Source organism: Lampetra fluviatilis, chromosome 5 (assembly GCF_964198595.1).
Source record: "Lampetra fluviatilis chromosome 5, kcLamFluv1.1, whole genome shotgun sequence".
NCBI classification, from domain to species: domain Eukaryota; kingdom Metazoa; phylum Chordata; class Hyperoartia; order Petromyzontiformes; family Petromyzontidae; genus Lampetra; species Lampetra fluviatilis.
The window spans coordinates 6,085,405-6,091,535 of NC_136279.1; the positions used below are offsets into that span (position 1 = coordinate 6,085,405).

General features: G+C 56.7%; 1 protein-coding gene across 6 annotated transcripts in view; it reads left to right on the forward strand.

The window, feature by feature from the left end:
- The window catches only part of LOC144932467 (nuclear receptor coactivator 3-like), a 170,548-nt gene that overhangs the window by 51,116 nt on the left and 113,301 nt on the right, over positions 1–6,131 (forward strand). The window contains exon 1 of one of the 6 annotated variants that reach the window (XM_078856563.1): positions 1,578–2,485. The exons of the other annotated variants lie outside the window; for them this stretch is intronic. The gene's annotated coding sequence lies outside the window, so the exon portion shown is untranslated. Of the gene's footprint in view, positions 1–1,577; positions 2,486–6,131 lie in introns of those variants that run through there. 6 annotated transcript variants of the gene reach the window in all.

Below are 6,131 nucleotides of genomic sequence, written 5' to 3' on the forward strand. Positions count from 1 at the left end.
GCAAAATTATATTTTGGCCATGATACGCAAAGGTCTTGATCGGGGAATTGCAAGAGTTTTAGTTCCCCCCCCCCCCCCCCAGTCTGGATAAATCTGCAAAACCGGGATGGCAATGTCTAGTCTGATCATGACCTACCCGCGATTGTGTACTCCGCAGAATAATCACCGTTCATCAATGCACGTTTCCACAAGCTATGTTTCCTTCGCTGGACGGACTTGTCACTCAGATGCCACCGCTGCAACACGTGTATACAGTCGTTGCTCACGGTCAATGCACTAACGGTGACACGAGTGCTATCAAATTGCCGCTGTGTGTCCATAGCCTTTGCGGCCCATGTTTGATAAATTCACGTCCCAGGCACAAGCAGCTGGTGCTCTTCAGATGTCTGGAAAAAACACGGTCGTTACCCGGACTCGGGGTAGCCTTGAATCTTATCTCTGAAAAGTGGGTTCAAAACCCGGTCTTAAAAAGGATATTTGTTATTTTTTCCATTTGCCTAAATTTTGGTTGTACGTGTTACGTGAAAGCCTTTCACTCTCACGTTGAATGTTATAATTGAACAGGCTTTAAAATAATAGGCAAAGACAATTGACAAGATATCAAACTTGCAGACCATCTTAAATATTAAACAAAACACTGAGTTATTGCACCGGAGAGATTTATTCCAAATTGTAAATGGTTTATTGATTTTTTTCGGTGCAATTAAATAAATGCAATAAACTATTTACGTCTATAATAGACCGTAGAAAAATACATCGATATTTACGCTTCTCGAACGCATATTTCTGCGTTCGGCAAACAATAACTTTAAAGACAACCCAATTAAACTGAAACCCACTGCCGTCTCGTTATAACTCTGGCAACGTAAACCTGGCTAACAATTGGCAAGGTTTGCCCTCCGTACGGTGCGAAACGAGTCCGACGTACACACGACACAGTCAAACCCACCCGTGTCGCAGACAAGAATCTTGCTTGCACAACAGTATTCGGTGCCTCGTTGTAACATGTCACATCGCGAGACAGTCACCAAATTCCTCCACTGGCCAAACAACATGAGCCGTCGCTGCAAAAACGTTAGTTTCGACTAATTGTTTATCACCAGTTACGGGGGTATTTGAGACGGACTTAAGCTTCTGCTGCTGCTGCTGCTGCAAACAACGTTTAAGCGTGGCTCTAGCGCTGTGTGTGTGTAGAGTTTGGTAACGCAGCGCTAAGCGAGCGCCAATGAAGACCGGCACGGCCTTACGAGAGAGAGAGAGGAGAGGGGCAACACCACACCGGGTCCGCCACCTTCGTCGTGTTTCTTTCTCGCGAACAACAACAGCAACGTGTGTTCAGGCTATAACGTGGGGGGCAGTGGGGAGCTCGCGATCTTTGTCTTTTTGACACAGCGGGTTTGGAAGAGGATTGAGAGAGAGAGTGGAGAGGGAGAGAGTGGAGAGGGAGAGGGGATGGGAGGAGGCTGTGTGTGTGTGGGATTGCCTTCCTCCAACCCACGTGGGTCGCCGCATCTCCGCCTTCGCATCCTCCCCCCCCCACCACCACCACCCTCCCTCCTCCAACAGCCGCACCACGAAGCACGCAGCAAAAACCCCTGCCGAGCTCCGTCAACTCCTTCCCGTGGGCAACTTCTTCTGCTGCCCTGTTTGCCGCCGCCGCTTGGCTTGGCTTGCTGCTCTCTGCTGCTGCTGCACAATCGCCGTGCAGCAAACGACCGTCAAGAAGAGACGGGTGGCCTCGGTGGGGCGTGTGTGGGTGACCATCATCATCCTCTCTCTTCCCTACTCCTCCTCGTCCTTCTGCTTGCGTCGGGCACGGCGTGCGTCGCTGGCGACTTCTTCACCACCACCACCAACCACCACCACCCCTCCCCCACCCACCCTGACAGCGGTGCAAGTTTAAAGGGCAGCTGTTGACACTCAGCTGTTGACGGGCGGCTCGAAGGGAGGCAACGCCGAACGGTGCTGGCGGAGGCGAAGATGAAACTGATGATTTAACTACGGAAATTGAAACGGCGGTGGCGGCGGTGGCCGTGGGGTTATTTTAGTGGTGGGTTTGGTGGGTTTGTTAGTTATTGTCATACGCGGCCACGTCGCAAGTCGGGAAGGCAATTTCGGATAATCCCCCCCCTCCCCCCTCCTCCACCTCCCCCTCTAACATATCTCGCATGAGTTGTTTGTGTGTGTGTGCCCGTATATATGTAATCACCGTTGGTGCTGAGGCTTGCCCTAGCCAAGGGTTTGGGTGTCCTTGAGCTGTCGTAGCCTTCCTTATCTAGGGGGAGAGAGAGGTGGGGAGGAGGAGGAGGAGGTGTTTCGGACTTTGGAGCGCGCCCCTTGCACGGGGAGCGAGTGCATCTTTCGCTTATTTATTTACTTGCTCGCTCGAGCAGCCATCGGGCCCGAGAGAGAAGAGAAGAGAGAAGAGAAGAGAGAGCGCGCTTGTCTGTAGAGTCACGGCGACGATGATGACCGCCATCCACGGGTAAGTGCAGAGTCGGGCTCTTCTCTATAAACTCCCGTTTTTCTCAGCACCTCCCCATGGCGTTTCACCGTCTTTGTAAGCCTTCAATGAATGGTTCATCGCCGTTGTTTGCCTTTCACACGTACGCGAAACGTTTGTGTGTGTGTACATCGTTGTCGTCGTCGTCGTCCCAGTTGTCGCGATTGAAGGGATGGAGGAGGAGGAGTCGTTGCGCGATGCCGCGTTCTGGGCCGCGCGTGTCTCAACATCGATAGCGTGTCACGCGCTGGGCTCACTGCCGTGGTTGTGGTGGGGTGGTGGTGGTGGTGTGTGAAGGTGGTGGGGTGGTGGTGGTGTGTGAAGGTGGTGGTGGTGGGGTGGTGGTGGTGTGTGAAGGTGGTGTGTGAAGGTGGTGGTGGTGGGGTGGTGGTGGTGTGTGAAGGTGGTGGGGTGGTGTGTGAAGGTGGTGGTGGTGGGGTGGTGGTGGTGTGTGAAGGTGGTGGGGTGGTGGTGTGTGAAGGTGGTGGTGGTGGGGTGGTGGTGGTGTGTGAAGGTGGTGGTGGTGGGGTGGTGGTGGTGTGTGAAGGTGGTGGGGTGGTGGTGGTGTGTGAAGGTGGTGGGGTGGTGGTGTGTGAAGGTGGTGGTGGTGTACGGGGTGGTGGTGTACGGGGTGGTGGTGTACGGGGTGGTGGTGTACGGGGTGGTGGTGTACGGGGTGGTGGTGGTGTACGGGGTGGTGGTGGTGTACGGGGTGGTGGTGGTGTACGGGGTGGTGGTGGTGTACGGGGTGGTGGTGGTGGTGTACGGGGTGGTGGTGGTGGTGTACGGGGTGGTGGTGGTGGTGTACGGGGTGGTGGTGGTGGTGTACGGGGTGGTGGTGGTGGTGTACGGGGTGGTGGTGGTGGTGTACGGGGTGGTGGTGGTGGTGTACGGGGTGGTGGTGGTGGTGTACGGGGTGGTGGTGGTGGTGTACGGGGTGGTGGTGGTGGTGTACGGGGGGGTGGTGGTGGTGTACGGGGGGGGGGGGGGTGTATGGGGGGGGTGGTGGTGTATGGGGGGGGGTGGTGGGGTGGTGGATTGGTGGTGTGGTGGGGTGGTGTGTGAACGTGGTGGGGTGGTGGTGGTGTATGGGGGGGGGTGGTGGTGGTGGTGTATGGGGGGGGTGGTGGTGGTGGTGTATGGGGGGTTGGTGGTGGTGTATGGGGGATGGTGGTGTATGGTGGTGGTGGTGTATGGGGGGGTGGTGGATTGGTGGTGTGGTGTGGTGTGTGAACGTGGTGGGGTGGTGGTGGTGTATGGGGGGGGGGTGGTGTGTGGTGGTATGGGGTGGTGGTGGTGGTTGTGTATGGTGTGGTGGTGGTGGTGTATGGGGTGGTGGTGGTGTATGGGGTGGTGGTGGTGTATGGGGTGGTGGTGGTTGTGTATGGGGTGGTGGTGGTGGTTGTGTATGGTGTGGTGGTGGTGGTTGTGTATGGGGTGGTGGTGGTGGTTGTGTGTTGTGGTGGTGGTGTATGGGGTGGTGGTGGTGGTGGTTGGGGTGGTGGTGGTGTATGGGGTGGAGTGGTGGTGGGGGAGCCACGTGCATTGGAGAGAAGTGCAGTACAACGATGGGGGGGGGTGTTTTACTGCACCGGCCTCGCCACGGTAGCTAGATGTTAACTACCTCGCCTGGTATACGGGAGGTCGCGATGATCGATTCCCTGCTGTCGTGTCGCTCTTCTTCCGCCATGGTCGCGTGGATTTTTTTTCTCTGGATCCTCCGGGTTTCCCACCTCCACATTTGTAATTTATCATCATCAAGCGTTTGTTCGCTATAAATGTCCACGTGATAAGCCACTTCGTCGAGCTATCATTTGTGATAGCCAGTTCGCTTCTGAAAAAAGAGCTGCTGTAATAAATAGCTCAGCCCGGGGTTCCTTACCTGGTCAAATAAAATGTTGATTTGTTATCGTTTCTGCCGTCATCGTATATCTCAGCAACAGCCGTATACAATATGACTTAACGTTAAGTACAATATCATCCTCAGTGGTGGTGGTGGTGGTAGCCCGTACAAGCAAATTTCGCTGCGACATCCCCCGCTTAAGTTTCCAAGATATGACCAAATCGTGTTCGTTCCGGGTGATTTGGTCACAGGCTTGGGTTGTTGTTTATTTTACAATCGACATACTCGTTGTGGGGTATAACACAGCAGATAGATGGTGGTGGTGGTTGTGTATGGTGTGGTGGTGGTGTCTGTGCAAAAACACTCTACGGAAAAACGAAACCACGTGGGCGACTCGTCTGTCTGCCCCGGTCGTGAAATTCGCGAGAAGAGGGGGACAGCGAATTGTGGACGGCGCGACGTGGGGTAGCATGATGGGTTTGCGTGCCACGTGTTCCGATGTTGCAAAAACAAAACTTATTCCGCCGCAGTCAATATTCTGCAGAAGGATCTTGCAAAGACCGTGAGGCTGTTATCGGGATTGGGGAAGGCTTTGTGGAACGAGTCGCTTTTAGACGATTCGTAAAGTTGGTGAAGTTGGTGGTGGTGGACAATTTCCAACGGGGGCTGCTTGTTGTTGGACAATGTTGATGTTGAAATTGCGACGGTTTCGCGTGTTTGGCGGTGGTATTAAGACATGAATCCCACGCAATTTGTGTGACCCCGACGACGATGATGATGCATGCTGCTGAAGCGCAGTTCGACTGTTGTTGTGGAGCAGACGTCCCGCGTAACCACCCAGCCTGTCTGTAACTTTAGCCACGAGAATTGGACTCATTGGTAGAGGGGTGGCGGTGGATTTGCTGGGATTGATTGTGTAGGGAACGGGTACAATGGGTGGTACAGTCTTCACAGTTGTACTTCGTTCGGGCATAATGCTGCCTGCGGACTATGTAGGTCCCGTCGTGTGTAATTAGATTCAGAAGTGAAACAGTGGACGGCCAGTGGTGTCCTCGGCGCGAGGAGAGACGCACTCTCATCCTGTTGACGCGCGGGGTACAGTCGAACTCTCCCTCCCTCACCTCCCTCCCTCACCTCCCCCCCTACCCTCCCTCACCTCCCCCCTACCCTCCCTCACCTCCCTCCCCTCCCCCCACACCCTCCCTCACCTCCCCCCCCCACCCTCCCTCACCTCCCCCCTACCCTCCCTCACCTCCCCTCCCCCCACACCCTCCCTCACCTCCCCCCTACCCTCCCTCACCTCCCCCCTACCCTCCTCACCTCCCTCCCCTCCCCCCACACCCTCCCTCACCTCCCCCCCCACCCTCCCTCACCTCCCCCCGCACCCTCCCTCACCTCCCCCCCACCCTCCCTCACCTCCCCCCCCACCCTCCCTCACCTCCCCCCCCACCCTCCCTCACCTCCCCACCCTCCCTCACCCCCCCCCACGCTCCGTCACCTCCCCCCCCCACCCTCCCTCACCTCCCCCCCCCACCCTCCCTCACCTCCCCCCCCCACCCTCCCTCACCTCCCCCCCCACCCTCCCTCACTTCCTCACCTCCCCTCCCACCCTCCCTCACCTCCCCCCCACCCTCCCTCACCTCCCCCCCCCACCCTCCCTCACCTCCCCCCCCCACCCTCCCTCACCTCCCCCCCAACCCTCCCTCACCTCCCCCCCCCACCCTCCCTCACCTCCCCCCCACCCTCTTTCACCTCCCCCCCCACCCTCCCTCACCTCCCCCCCCA